The sequence below is a fragment of the Tachypleus tridentatus genome, chromosome 11 (genome assembly GCF_004210375.1).
Source record: "Tachypleus tridentatus isolate NWPU-2018 chromosome 11, ASM421037v1, whole genome shotgun sequence".
Lineage (NCBI taxonomy): Eukaryota > Metazoa > Arthropoda > Merostomata > Xiphosura > Limulidae > Tachypleus > Tachypleus tridentatus.
In genome coordinates, this window is record NC_134835.1 from 79,439,252 (window position 1) to 79,454,458 (window position 15,207).

At 33.1% G+C, this 15,207-nt stretch overlaps 1 protein-coding gene across 1 annotated transcript in view; it reads left to right on the top strand.

The window, feature by feature from the left end:
* Positions 1 to 15,207, top strand: part of LOC143232564 (peripheral plasma membrane protein CASK-like) — a 236,809-nt gene that overhangs the window by 207,420 nt on the left and 14,182 nt on the right. The window lies entirely within an intron of this gene.

A 15,207-nucleotide genomic window follows, 5' to 3' on the forward strand; every position in this document is an offset into this window, starting at 1 on the left:
TTTATTTGTACCAAGATTTCAAATGGACAAGAATAAGAAAGTAAAGATAGTACAGTAGGATAAATGAAAAATGAGCATATTTATCTTGTAATTGTTGAATCAATTTTTAGTATGATTTCAAGAACGTTTTGTTGTCTGGTTCAACTCTTTTAACTACAGGGTGTTCAGAAAGTCACTGTACAGTTTTAAAACAGCATTCATTCAGTCTATTTCAAGCCAGCAACTGATAGCAGTGTTTAGAAACAAAATAAGAAGGATCCAAGCCTGTATTGATGCCAACGGGGGTCGCTTTCAACATTGTTTATAATTGTTATACATATTTACCTCCTGTATTCTATATTGAAACATGTCTGTTAATAAATATATAAGTGCACAGTGACTTTCCGAACACCCTGTATGTGGAATAATTTCTTCATTTCCACAAAACTTGCAAATCTTGTAACACCTGTTGTTTGTGTCACTGATAATAATACTCTAACTTGTGTTCTTACTTGACAAGAGTTCAGTGACGCATTATGTGGCACAGTTCTATTCTTTTCCAAAGCTCTATTCACCACTATGCTGCCCTCCCCATTTGACTGGGGTAAATTTTCGGACTTGTACTTCTAAAACCTGAGGTTCGATTTTCTACTGTTTGTTTTGAATTTTGAGCAAAGCTGCATGAGGGCTATCTGCGCTAGCCATTTCTGATTTATCAGTGTAAGACGAGAGGGAAGGCAGCTAGTCATCACCACCCACCGCCAACTCTTGGGCTACTCTTTTACCAACGAAGATTGGAATTGACTGTCACATTATAACGCCCCCACGGCTGAAAAGGCGAGCATGTTTGGGGATTCGAACCCGCGATCCTCAGATTACGAGTTGAGTGCCGTAACCACCTGGTCATACTGGGCCGATTCTCCACACTGGAAAGGATGTAAATGCTCATTAGCTCGTCAGTGGCTCAATGAAAATTTTGAGGGCTTGTAACGCTAAAAATCAGGATATGATACTTGCAGTGGACAGTGCACAGAGAGTTCATTTCGTAGCTTTGCCGCTTAACAACACACAAGCATATAGTGATACACCTAACGGTACTGTGAGTAAATGCGGGAAGAAACTAGGTTAACACCTTAGCAAACAAGTAGGAAGGTTGCCTGTAGATCCATATTGTGTGTAGGCGTACTGCATTGTATCTTTCTATATTATTTCGTTGTTAGACAACTGAAGGATCGTTAACAACTGGTGAGTACACGGTTTGCTTTCATAGTATGCGGAAATAAGATCTTTTGGGGGATCAAAGAATCAAGTTACATTTTCTTAAAGCATCAGGTCGAGTCTCACTACTTTCTCTAGTACTGTAGAATATGTTGTTGTTTTACAAAAAATGCAATTTTCTTTTACATACAATGCATATGTCGGAATTGTAATAAAGTTTTAAGGTTGTTTTCCATTAATAAACTGCTCTTGATGGCTCAACAGTACATCTAAGGGCTTATAACGCTAAAAATTGGGTTTCAGTACTCACAATGGACACAGCACAGATAGCTGATTTTATTATACCTTTGCGCTTAATAGCAAACAAACAACTAAGAAACTAAATTATATCTAAACCCTTGTGAAGTTACTGCTAGAAACCGGGGTTAGATACCTGTGATGGGCAGAGCACAGATAGCCCTTGTGTAGCTTTGTGCTTAATAACAGTTCTTCCCCTAGGACAACGGTAAGTATACGGACTTACAACACTAAAATCAGAGGTTCGATTTCCATCGGTGAACACAGCACATAACCCAATGTGGCTTTGCTGTAAGAAAACACACACACACACACACGCTTAATAACAAACAACAACAAAGCACTTGAAGTTGCATTCTTTGAAACATGAAGATAATAAAATTAGTTGTTTTCAAAGCACTGTTTTTACTATATCCAAAGCTCACAGAACGTCGGTGTTGTAAAGTAGGAAAGTATTTAATATACAGTTAAATTAAAAATACGTTTACGTTCTAAAGCTAGAAAAGCCCATTTCTTTCAGAGTTAAATGTGAGCTTTTATTGTGAAACACATATCCTTTGCGCTTGTAACTTATTTGGATAGTCAGATTACTTGGCGAGTAACTACATCCTTGAATCACTGACAAAAACTTGCGTAACATGTAGATTGCTCGTCTTACCCTTATACCCATTCACAAAGTGAACTTGCCCATTCTCCCTCTATGTTATATTAGCAAGCCACCACCCTCCTTTCAGAAATTTTACGAACCATTGGTCTGTGTTTGATTATGTCGCTTAGAATTTAACACACGGTGAGTAGAAATGTTTAGTTATTTGATTCAAATTACAATATAAATATACAACTTAAAGAGTTGGTGGTTAACAGATATGATAAAAATGATTACATGTGTGAGATAGAAATGATTTTTAACCTTATAACTTATTGTGTTCTTGCTCCCCATTGGTATGCCCACGGACTTGTACCGATAGAAACCGGGTGTCGATACCCGTGGTGAGCAGAGCACAGATAGCCCTTTGTGTAGTGATGTGTATAAAAACAAACAAACAATAATGTGTTTCCAGAGGCTCCCGTTAAGTTGTTACATATTGTCTTGCTACAACGTATTGATAGTCTCAGTTATTATGGTACAAACTGTCGAGCGACGGGGAATGTATAAACTTAATAAAACGATTGCAGATTATCAAGTCATATCCTTCCAAGCAATAACTTGAACGTGAACTTCATCTCAAAATTTTAAAATTATCGCAAAGTTTCTTCATAAATGACGTATGTAGTTTGCTTTCCACTTACCAACAAATAAATATTTTAATATTACTCCACTCTTGAACATCCAACATCTTATAGATCATGAGAAAAACATAGGTTCTTAAGAAACAGTTCAGCAGCTTTCATAATTTGAATCCTTTTAGAATATTCAGCATTGTCAAAAGTGTCAACCGACAAGATGATTTGAGAGTGACTCAGTAGGCTGGAAGTAATTTATCAAGAGGATTTACAGAATAGAATTAGAAGTAGGGTCAATTTCATTGTTTACCCCATAGGACATTTTCTATAATTCATAGTGTGTACATATACATTTTGGCTGATATTGGTCCAGAAGGATCGGAGAAGTTAGGGTGCAGATAAACACACATTTCGTCTTTATATATATCGCTGGCGAAGCGTGATTTGTTAACGTATTATTACGCTTCACTCATTTTTGTATATAGTTATTAAATATGACTAAATCCATTATTGTTCTAACCTTCTTTACATGTTTCAAAGATTTTTGTTGCGTGTTTGTATTTAATGCTTTTGTTTTTATTGTCTGCATTTAATCGATTCCCAGATTTGTTTATTTTAAATAATAGCGATACATGTTTTATTTTAAATTAATAATACAATTAGAAGATGTCAAAAACTGATTTATATACATTTGTGTTGGCTACGCCTCTGAATCTAAATATATGCGAATATCAGTTGTGGCAGTGTGTTTTCGCCACTATGTATACTTCAACGTCTGTTAGCCTAGATACATTTTGTCGTTTTACAAAAATAGTATTGAACTACCAACAACTTTAGTTTTTCGTTGGTTTTGAAATAATTAAAAATATATTTTTCATTAAATTATTCTTATACGAATCGAATTCACTATTATAACAGATCTTTAGTATATGTTTCACCTGTAGTTTGCATTAAGGTTATGTGTGTCTCGATACAACCATCTAATATTATTACAAGCAGTTCGTATGGAGATTTTGTTTACATCTCAGTCACGTTTCTTCAGTGCTATTTATATATGTTCTGTTACACATTATATTGATGTTTTTTATATTAGTATTTTGGAGTTGGTAATAAGGTTCTGTATAACTCCGCTGTCAAGATTATACTGCGCTATACATATTTGGTCTTATATAAATATCCAGTCGTTGATATTTAGGTTGTTTCACCCCGTTAACAAGAACCTTTGGCACCTTTCATACCTGGTCTGTCACTCATTTGAAAGTATTCCAGAATTAATGTTAAAGCTTTATATCACTCCGCCGTCAGGATTAGGCTGTTTCTTACTTGTTTATATTGGCATACAGGGTCGATAAACATGCTCGCCCTCCCAGCCGTTCCTGTTTAGATTTCTTATCCATAAGTTGCAGTCACGTGTACGAAGGAGATAATATGCGAGTTCAGAATGAATTATAATAGAAAGAAATGTAAATATCACACCCGATGTGTGAAGCCAAAGTAAGAAATGCGATTTTTTTGCTTAACGAATATTTTTTATGTTAATATTTCTTTTCAGTTTCGAAAACGTTTACATTAATGAAAAGGTCAACAATTTAACAAAAGCAAATAAATAACTCGTCAAATAATGTGTGGCACAAATAAATATTATCACATTTATTCTTCAGTTAATACCGTATTGGAGTTGTGAAACTTTTTGTTCCTGAATAGCTACACTACAAATCTCAAACCCATCCATCCACTATTATTACATCCGATTCGTCATTTTACATTAAAAAGGTAGACGTTTTTTAAGCTTTCATCCTTAAATCACTTATTCACAGGAATGCTGACGAAACTAATTTACGAAGCTACATTTTTGTTTGTTTTTTGCGTGTCCACGCCTACTTATTCCTTCAACTCACAATCTGTAGGTTTAAGGTTCGAATCCTATCATCGAAAATGCTCGCCCTTTCAAAGGTGGGGGCGTTATATTATGACGATCAATCCTACATTTCGTTAGCAAAAATAGCAGCCCAAGAGTTGGTGATGGTTAGCTAGTTGTCTTACCTCTATTCTATCCCTTCTTAATTAGGGACAACAAGTGCAGATAGCTCTCGAGTAGCTTTGCGCGAAATTCAAATTAATTAAAACCACTTACTCAACTATTTCTGTATCAGATTTTAGTTAATCTCTCTTAATGCTTTCCATATCTCTAACTTTATGCACGCGCCTGTTTATGTTTTAAAAAACAATGTATTGTGGTAACGTTCATATCCACCTGTTTACTCTAAGGTTAGGTGATCTAACTTAGGTTCTAAGGGTGTTTTGTACTATAAGAAAAAATAATCTTTGAACTCGAAGATACAGACAAAATAGTATTGTAATGATGTATTACCGTAGGTCTGGTTCTTTTAAATTATTTCGTAAGAATAAGGCTAACTGTAGTTCGCGTAACGATATCAAAATTAGCTAATTTATTCCTTCATATTTGATAAAGGCTGCTTTAACTTGTTGTAACTTGTAGGCCTAAGTTCACAAATGGCGTTTTCACTTTTAACATAATTTCTTTGCAAATCGACTGATTTACTTAAATAATAATATACGTGATCACTAGCCAATATCACTGTGATATCATTCACCTTATTTATTTAACTACCCTCAAGGAAGGGGCAGATAAATAAAAATGGTACAAATAAGACGAATATATTACAATAATGTACATATTAACATAAAAAATTTAGGAGCAAGAAGAAAAACATTGAAATAAATTAAACACATACGCTAAAGACTGTTAAGAAACGTGATAAAATGATATATCCCCAAGATTCACGCTCCAACAACTTACCAATTTTACTTTTTCAACTGAAATCAATACTTCACATTGAATCGTCACTGCTCACTGATATTTTGTACTAATATGCCCAACTAGATCTTACCTTCATTCGTTCTCTAACTAAAATTTAAATAAAAACATTGTAAATATAGCTCGCAACAAGAAATAAGGGACTGGGTCTGCTCTCTTAATATAGAGAACAGGTAGTAACTACATCTATTTATCCATTATTTATTTATTCTGGCAATATGTCATATTTGTCTATCTAAACTTGCATTTTTTTTTTTTTTTACATCTGTATTTACAATTCTGTTTATCTACTCGCGTGCACAGTCCTTGGTAATCCACCTATATAAATTCGTTATATCAATATTTTTGCTTGTAAATATATCTGTTTATAACAGCATTCTTATATGTATGCATACGTGGGTGTTTTCGTCTGCCATAGACGTCTCAATGACTGTGTATTTTTAAGACGACACAATCCTGGCTATGCTGGTACGTAGCTAAAATTAACTTCGCTATTTACTGAAGTCTTTTTTTTTTTATTTGTGTGTTGTTAAGTTACACGATATATAATATTATTTGCGCTTTACCCACTTTCGGTATTGAAACCCAATTTTTAGTGTTATAAGCCCTCATGTTTACTGCTGAGTCACCAAATGCTTGTAGTGAGCCTGTGTGAATTAACTATACTTAAATAATAACTATAAATTTAGCTAACGTTTATCAACCGATATGAACAACTAGTTGGAAGTTTTATCTTGATTTCAGTCGAGATAGTAAACTGGTTGTCGTTTTGAAATTGAAAACTGGCGGTAGACTGTTTTTTCAGGACACATTAATAATTACTCAAAGTTTCGTCTTGTTCGGTGCTTTGTATAGTATGTGTAATGTACAACGTTTTCGTGTTTTTTTTCGTACGCGGTTCTTGTTTGGAGAAGTGAGAACGGTTATGACCGAGTGATCTGGAACAAGCGGGGGTTGTATTGCGTGGGTGTGTCGTATGTACAGCCGACGTGGGATGGCTACAGGTCTAGTAGTGGAACCTCCTAAGTGGTGAACTGAACTGTTGCTTTAATAACTGATGATGGTGAATGAGAATTGTCTTTTGTATCTCTTTGATCACTAGACAGGAATGTGTAAATAATAATTAAATGTATTATTATATATAACACATTTCTACACTATCATCATTAATAGCTACAGTACTTGTACGAGTAATTTTATCTATTCTAAGTTGATCTGCTATCTGTACATGTATCTGCGCATATTAGTGTTTTCTCCAGTTGATTAGAAAAAAGTTATGGTATAATATTTGTTATCTGAAACACGTAAACATGTACAAAAACAAAATACTGAGCCTTCTATGACAGAATGAGCAGACCACTAGTGAAGTAGCCCGATAATTAATAGATATGACGATCTCCTTTAAAAATTAGATATTTAAAATACTATATTAACCCTAAGACGTAATTAGTATTTTCTGTCAGGTTGTTGACTTTCCAGTTAATAGAATTTCTCTTTAGGATATAATGCAGTTGATATGGGCTGTTAGGACGAACACGTGCAAGAAATCACTGGTAGTGGTTGTTTGTTGGAGCCAGCTGGTTTGTATCAGACCTTTACAGTTAAGGGCTAGAGGCGTTTCGATGGCTCATACCGAGTGGTTGCATGATGGAGACCATGTGATAAAAACAACAACTGAAGTTTTCAAACCACTCCATACCTCCGCGTAATTCTTCTGCCGTTGAAAGAATAGGAAAATAATTTTACAGTTGTGTACACATATAGTTTACTAACGATTCGCTCGAAGATCACCGAGTTTCGGTAGTTGCATCTTTTCTCTGGTTACTAAAAATAAAACTGTATGAGTAAATCTTGTTGTTAGAAGTTTCTGAATACTTTAATAAATACTATTATTTAATTAACGCCGCGTAATTGAGCACTTATGCTTTATACTCAGCTTGTCACGTGTGTAAACATTTATTTTATATCAGTGAGTAGTTTGCAAACACAACTCGTGAAAGTAAATAATGTATAATATTGTGTCAATCACACCATATCTTCTGTATCTATGGTTTATGTGACCTTTTGTTGTTGTTGTTGTTACAAGCTTTATTTGTATGTGATTAGCGTGGCTGACCGACTTGTTTTTCTTTTTTAGTTTTTTAATTATTCTGCATTATACAGGCTGTATTTTATGGTTTCCACCAGTGACGTGTTAGTATTTAAAAAATGTTTCTTTAGTACTGGCACTTTAATCACTGTTCCATCTGGACGTGGTGGTTACTAAAGTTTTAGAAGACCAGTTTTATTTGGGTTATAATAGCCTATCACACTCACTGCCCATGAGCAAACCTGTGGAAGTGGTTAAACAATTAAGAACTTATTATATGACCCATATTCTACAGTACTGGAAGCTTACCTGTGTAATGGACATTAACTCACCGAAGTTCTTAAAACTGAAAGGGTCAATTTAAATATCTATCCCATAATGCCTTAAATGAACAATATGTCTTTCAGTCTGTGTAACTTAGCAGTCATCAATATTGCTTTTTTTTTTTTTTGGATAAAAGAGAATATATGTATAGCAAAAATAGATTTCTTTAACATCTGACCTCAACCATATCAAAAAACTTTAGAGGTGATAAAATAGATCACTCACAACAGTATTCTAAGATAGTTTGAAGGGTCCAATAAAAAGAGTTAATCCACATTAAACTTGTTTTTGTTCATATTTCCCTTTATTAGTTCCATTATAGATTTCTTATTAAAGGCATATGAGAATAATCTTTCAGACCTATCACTTTTAGAAAACACTTACCTGTCTTACTGGTTTTTCCAGTAACTGAACTTACATTTGAAATTTATTTTGCATTTAAGTATAAAATATGGAGTTCAGTGGTTTAAAGACCCTAAACCTTGGGAAGCACTGAAACTTTTGGTATGTAACAAAAGTAATAAAATCATCTTTAACTACAGATGTTTTATTTTTCTCCACATTCATCGTACTTTTTCTTTTAGGGACTCCTGACCAGAAATCTGTAAAACAGTACGTCAGTGAAGTGTAATTCTGTAATATTTTCAGCCTAAAGTAACCCAGTGTTTCACTAGCCTAGGTGTGTTGAATAACAGACCTGAGAGATCCTGTTAAGACTGCACCTTGAGGCAGTCTCTTGAAATGGTACTGAGTTGAACAGTTCCTGATAAATCTGCAGCTGAGAGAAGTATTATTTTCTTCTTTAAGAGATTATCTCTTCCTTCTTGGATTTGAAATATTAGTTGACAACTAAATGTGCCTTCAAGGTACCATTCACTGGTATGGTTCTCTAACTTTTATTTTGTACAATGTCATTTCAGACTGAAGCTAGTTTAGTTTGACAATAATACTGAAGTAGATCAAAATTTAAAAAAACTTGAAGGTTTTCAAACCCATCACATCCTTAAAAATAAAACATAGTATATTTTGTGAGCAGAGTTGAAATGGATAGCAACCTCCTCCTTCACTTGGAAAAACTAGTCTTTAAAAGTAACTCCTCAAGTGAATGGAACATTTTCAAAATACTTTTTTTTCATTCTTTTCACTTGATTGATTTTGTAGATTAGTCCTTAAAGATGTTCTCCCCAATTGTTCTCCTGTATTAATCAGTTGTTGCCCATTTCAACTTTTTAAATTATGAAAACTGCCTAAGTTATCTATTAAAAAAGTATTTTCCATGTTTTACTTAAAATGTTTTGCATTATGTGAGCATTATGAATTACTCATGGATTACTTTGGAGTTGTACATGGGATTTTATTTGGGATCAAACAAATTTTTTTGTACACAAATGAGTTTAACAAAGAGATGTCTAAATCATTTTTATCATGACCAACTATATGTCTTGAACATTTTATGGATTTGTATGTATATGTTTCTCTGTTAATGTTGTCTTGCCTTGTTGTCTTAGAATGATCTTTCTTCCATCTTTCATCTGCTAAACTTATAGAATGATATTAGTTAGGCCTGTTTTTCTTGTTACATTGCCATATCATGGAAACATGCTCTTCTTTACAGAACTAATGGATTTGCAAACTTCCTAAAAATAGCATAATTTTTTCCTGCTTAAACTAAATCATTTGTCTTGTGTGCAGTGTATGGACTCTTTAAGAGTTCACTAATTCTCATCTCAAAAGCACATGTGTTTCTTCTTGTCTCAACATTGAAAGTTTAGGTTTCAAATCTGGATAGATGATCATTATTCTGAGGAGGTGGATCTTTATCTTTGTAGAAATGATCTTGCTCAAGATCTTGCTAATAGTAGAGGGGATTTGGATGTTAATGTTATCTTTAGGCTTATGTTCTTTTCATTGAAGTTCACAGGTTTCCCGTCAGGTTTTAACAAAAGCCTTTTATTTTTTGAAGTCTATAAATTATGGTGCTCATTGTACTTTTATCTATTTCATTGTATTTATACTCTGTGTGTGGGCTGTAGATTTGTATGATGATTACGTGTTGGGTTTTGCAGCAGTGTAGGTAGAGATGAATCTATTTGATATAGGACTACTTTTGTACCACATTTTAAGACCTTCTGTTGTCTGTTCTCCAGTGTTAGGCTATGTGAATTCATTTTGTTATGCCTGACACATTCCATGGGTATCTCTGAATCTCGTAGACTTGTTGTTGTTTTTTCAATTTTTCCTATTGTATGGAGTGATATATAACATTTCAAGTCCCTACTGATATTTTTCTGTTAGGTGTCCATTATGAATTACAGTATTAACCAATGTTTAAAAATTGAAATAGTTATAAATATTTTACTTTTATATTTTTATTGTCAAGGCTACCACATTTCCACTAACTTAAGTTCTTCCAAATAGACAACACAGTGCATTACAGTAGGTGTAACATCTCCTAACACTAATTTTTTAAGTTGTTGACTTGGCATTAATATCAGAATTCACATTGATGTTTGTGTCTTCTGTGCCTAGAGATTCAATGTAGGTTTTAAATAGTTGTCATTATTATTCAGGAATGTTACTGAACTTTGCTTGGAAATTTAAATGGAATTGTTTACATTTCTGAATGATAGTGTTTTGACATACTCATTCATTGGAGTTATAAATATTTGTAAGTAGGCTTTAATGGGGAAAATAATACAGATAACATTTGCATGAGTTTTTAACTTTTATCACAGTGCAAAAATAAATACAGTACATCTGGTAATTATGTGGAAACATTATTGTGCCTATATCGCCTCACACACTGGTGTAACAGAATTCTAGCAGCCAAATGTATGATTGGCTTGTGTCTCTAAAACACACAAATAATTTTGTTGACATAATATCTGGGTAACATTTAGACAAGGTGCAGTAAATAGAAAGAAAAAATTTGCATTGTAATTAGAAGTGAAGAGCCATTCTATCTGTCTAGAGAAGGTTGGAATTTCTGCAAATATATTCCACTCAGAAGTAGAAATGTGTGTAAACACATTCTATCTTAATAAAATGGTCAATTTGAAAAGTGTCATTCCTTCTAAAAACTAAAAGTAACAATGTTTTCTTAAATATTTAAACTGAGGGAATGAATGTTTTTTTTCCTATTTAGAAAGAACAAATAAGTTTTTTTTATAGGTATGCTAACCAACAGGGAAAAAAGAATGGATTTTTGAAGAGGTGTTTCACATGTACATAAAATAAATTGAACTTTTGTAGAAATTATTACCTAGTGAGAGGAAGTGGGTTTCACAAAAAGCATTTTATATTAAGAGAGATTAATTGTTGGTAGAAACAGAGACAGAGCTTGTTCTTCAGAGTTCCCAGAAGAAACTGGAAACCAGATATGTTTAAAGCCTTCTACAGAGAGGGGGGGATATTTCTTTGGAGACAGTTCTCTTTTTAGAAGAAGGTTTAATTTAAGTAATGGATTCTGTCAGTTAAGAAAAAAAGGTTTGACTTCAGCAAAAACTTTTCATTTGATGAAATATATTGGATTTTTACAGAGACGGTTTATCTGTTTTGAGAGAGCTTACATTTGTTGATATTCTATCTGGATAGCTATTAAATTTTCATAGAAGCATTACACCTAAGTACACCAATGAATTTCTGCAAACAAGATAAACTATTTTTAAGAATAGGAATAGATAAGATTTTAAGAAAGACATTTAATATATCTTGACAAAGAGATTTCACCATTAAAGAGCATTTGGATTATAATACAACATTCCATGTGGAAAAGAGAGAGATATATGTAGAATTTATGAAAGGACATGGAGAAAGAATTAGGAATATTATACTGTGAAATACTGGCATTTTATTTTCTTAAATATTCAAATTGTTTTGTTGATATTCAGTCTGGAGAGACAGTGAATTTCTTCAAAGGGTCGTGGGTTTGAATCCCCGTCACACCAAACATGCTTGCCCTTTCAGCTGTGGGGGCATTATAATGTTATGGTCAATGCCACTATTCATTGGTAAAAGAGTAGTCCAAGAGTTGGCAGTGGGTAGTGATGACTAGCTGCCTTCCCTCTAACCTTACACTGCTAAATTAGGGATGGCTAGCACAGATAGCCTTCATGTAGCTTTGCACAAAATTAAAAAAGCAAACAAAAAACAATCAGAGGCATTCCATGTGAGGAAGGATGGCTGTTGCAGCATGTAACAGCATATTAATTACATTATCTAGTTTTGTATATACTTGTTTCATAAAACTTTGTGTCAGTTTTAATGGAGATTCATTCTCACTCGTATTTTTTAAATAAGTTGACTTTATATGTTAATGTGGGTGATAAATTGGTATGCTAACACATAAGATTGAGGCTGTTTCCTTCTAAACTAGTGAATTAAATAAAACAAAAGGGGGAACAAAAGTAATCAATCATATTTTTATTCTCTCAAGTAGAGATTAATATCTACAAGCACAGTAAACATCAATTAATCTTGTATATTACCTGGGGTTTAGATATTGACATTGTCTAACAAATAAGTGATTTTTTTCCTTTTTTTTCTGCTATTACAGAAAGCTTGTGAATTTATAACAATGCAAAGTGGAACAAAAAGTAGTGAATCTTATTTATATTCTCTAAATCCATAGTAACTCTTAATCCTAGGGTTTAAAAAATATTCTTCAGTTCTGTTGTTAATGTTATTTAAAAGATAGTACCTTTTAAGTGTTTACTCAGTTTACCCTTTGCACTTACTTGTAATGTCAGTGCGTCTGCTGTTGAGTGTCTTGTCATGATATTTAATAAAATATGCTATGTTGATAATATTTATACACATTTTCATATCAAGTCATGTTTCAATTTTCAGTTCTTATGAATCAGTTGCAGATTTAAGGTTTTGTGGGCCCAGAGACTAATAATTTTTGTAGGCCCTACATCCCATGTCATTTTATAGAGAATAAAATTATCAGTGGACTCCCATTAAGACCATGGGCCCTGGAGCTGAGCCCCCTCTAGCCCTTATCTAAATATGTCACTGTTATGAAGCATTGGTGTTTGTTAAAAAGAACTACATTCTATTTGATAAGAGAGTCCAGAGAAAGAAGGCAGTCCCTTAGAAGTTTTACATACAGCCCCATAACCATGAACTTTAAACACACATATTCATCCTTGTCAGTTATATCTAGTATACATATCCAAACAAATGTTCTGTTTATACAAATGTCACAGAACATCTTTGTTTGCTTTGATTATAAACTTCTAGTATATAATCTTATTGGAAATTGCCTGGTTAGAATTCTATCATTTTTGGATTGTGATGAGCTGTATATGGAAATGTTTATATAAGTATTCATCTCTTTATGTGAGCATATCAACTCTTAAAATATACACAAGTTTCTCTTTGTGTGTTTTATGCAGTTCTTAAATAAATGCCTTGTTGAAGTAAGCTTTATAATGAAAGGAGTTACAACTGTTTGTTTTATTGCTGATGATGGCTGAGTCTTAGCAAATACTGTTGTCTACTGAGTGTTTATAAATGTTAAAATTTTTTGAGCAAAAAAATGAACTGACTTGAGTTGACAGGAATGAAAGCTATCCAAATAATGATGTCATATTCTGTGGTATATTTTTGTTTGTAGCCTTCACCATTTTGTAGGGAAACTGTGTTTAATTCATACACACTGTGTCCATGATGACAAGAAACCAATTTGAAGTAAAAAATGTATTCTTTAACCTGAAGATGACCTAAGAAGGTTGAAACATTGTTCTGTATTTTATTTTAATTAAAGAGCTAATACCCATACCAGCCATCTTAAAAACACATTGTGTGTTGCATCTGGCACAGTTGTATGTTAATGAACTATATAGGCAACTCTGAAAGAAAATAAAAAGATGTGTTGAGACATTAAGTGGGAAATTGTACTCTAATTGGAATATTGTGTTCATTTATATTTCTACAGAGAATGCAGTTACTACGAAATAAGAGAAATAGTTATTCAGATTGGCATTAAACTAATATATTTCTCTAGACTGATTTATTTAAATAGCTTAGTTGGGTGAAATATTCTTAAATTCACTTGTCTTGTATTAGTCTGTTATTATTATTGAAATGGAATTTTTTTCAATGGTCTGTTTTTCTCAGATAAACTTCCAGAAACAATAAAGTTGAAATGTTTGAAATATAAATTAAGTCACCACACTTAGATTTGAAACTTCTTTCTGTTTTCCATATTTGATGTATACAGGTTTGAATATGTTATAATAAAACAATTTTGAATATGTAAGTCACATGACAGTTGCAGCCAATGTAAAGTTGTAATAAAATGACATATGTAACTAAATTTTTAATTTGTTTGATATTTCAGAGATAATGTCTTGCTAATGAATATTGATTGTCTGAGAAAAAGTTACATAACAGCTTTTCCCACTGAAAAATATTAATAGACTGATTTATAGATATGTGTTAAGATCAGGGATTTAGAATTTCCAAGACAAGGTTGTTTTGAGAAACAAACTTGGGGCATAGAACCTTCCAGAAAGAGGCCTGTGATAAGTTACACCCCAGCTGTGCTAATCAAAGTGCTGCATGTTGTAACAGGTTAGAACCCATAAAGGCCAGTGTTGAAAATCATCCACCTATCCCAAATAACAGTACACAACATAATCAAAAATCATCTGTATTTGGAAAAAGCCCCAACATGGTATGGGTTCACTAAAATAAGATTTCCAGTCATAGTTTGTTTTCAACCACTGCATACTTCTAACTACTGGAGAATAAAGTGGGTATTCATTGTATTCTGTGTGAAAACATATAATCAAGTTGCTGGGGATAGTTCTTGTGGATTTCTTTAGGGTAAGGTTGTTGAAATGAGAATGGGGAAACCATTATAATTGTATGGTAGGTGATTTATGAAAATCCTGTAAGGAGGAATAATCTGCTTTAAACATGACAGCCTTAACAGAGCATTTTATATTGGAAATGCATCATTGCAGGGCTATGGTCAAAATGCATGATCATTAGACAGAACATTAACAGACATGGTAATGTGGATTGTAATGATGCAGAGAGGCTTCAAAGTTCTTTCAGTGTGTAAGTTATTTAACCCTCTGTGTTGTTTAGTCAAAAACATGCCAACTATTTTCAGAAAATTAGGTTATTTTGATTACTTACTTAACTGCTCAAGTTTTTTTAAGATGAAATGTTCAACATTAAGATGTAAAGGTTAACTACAAATACTAAATCCAGGTTAAAGTCA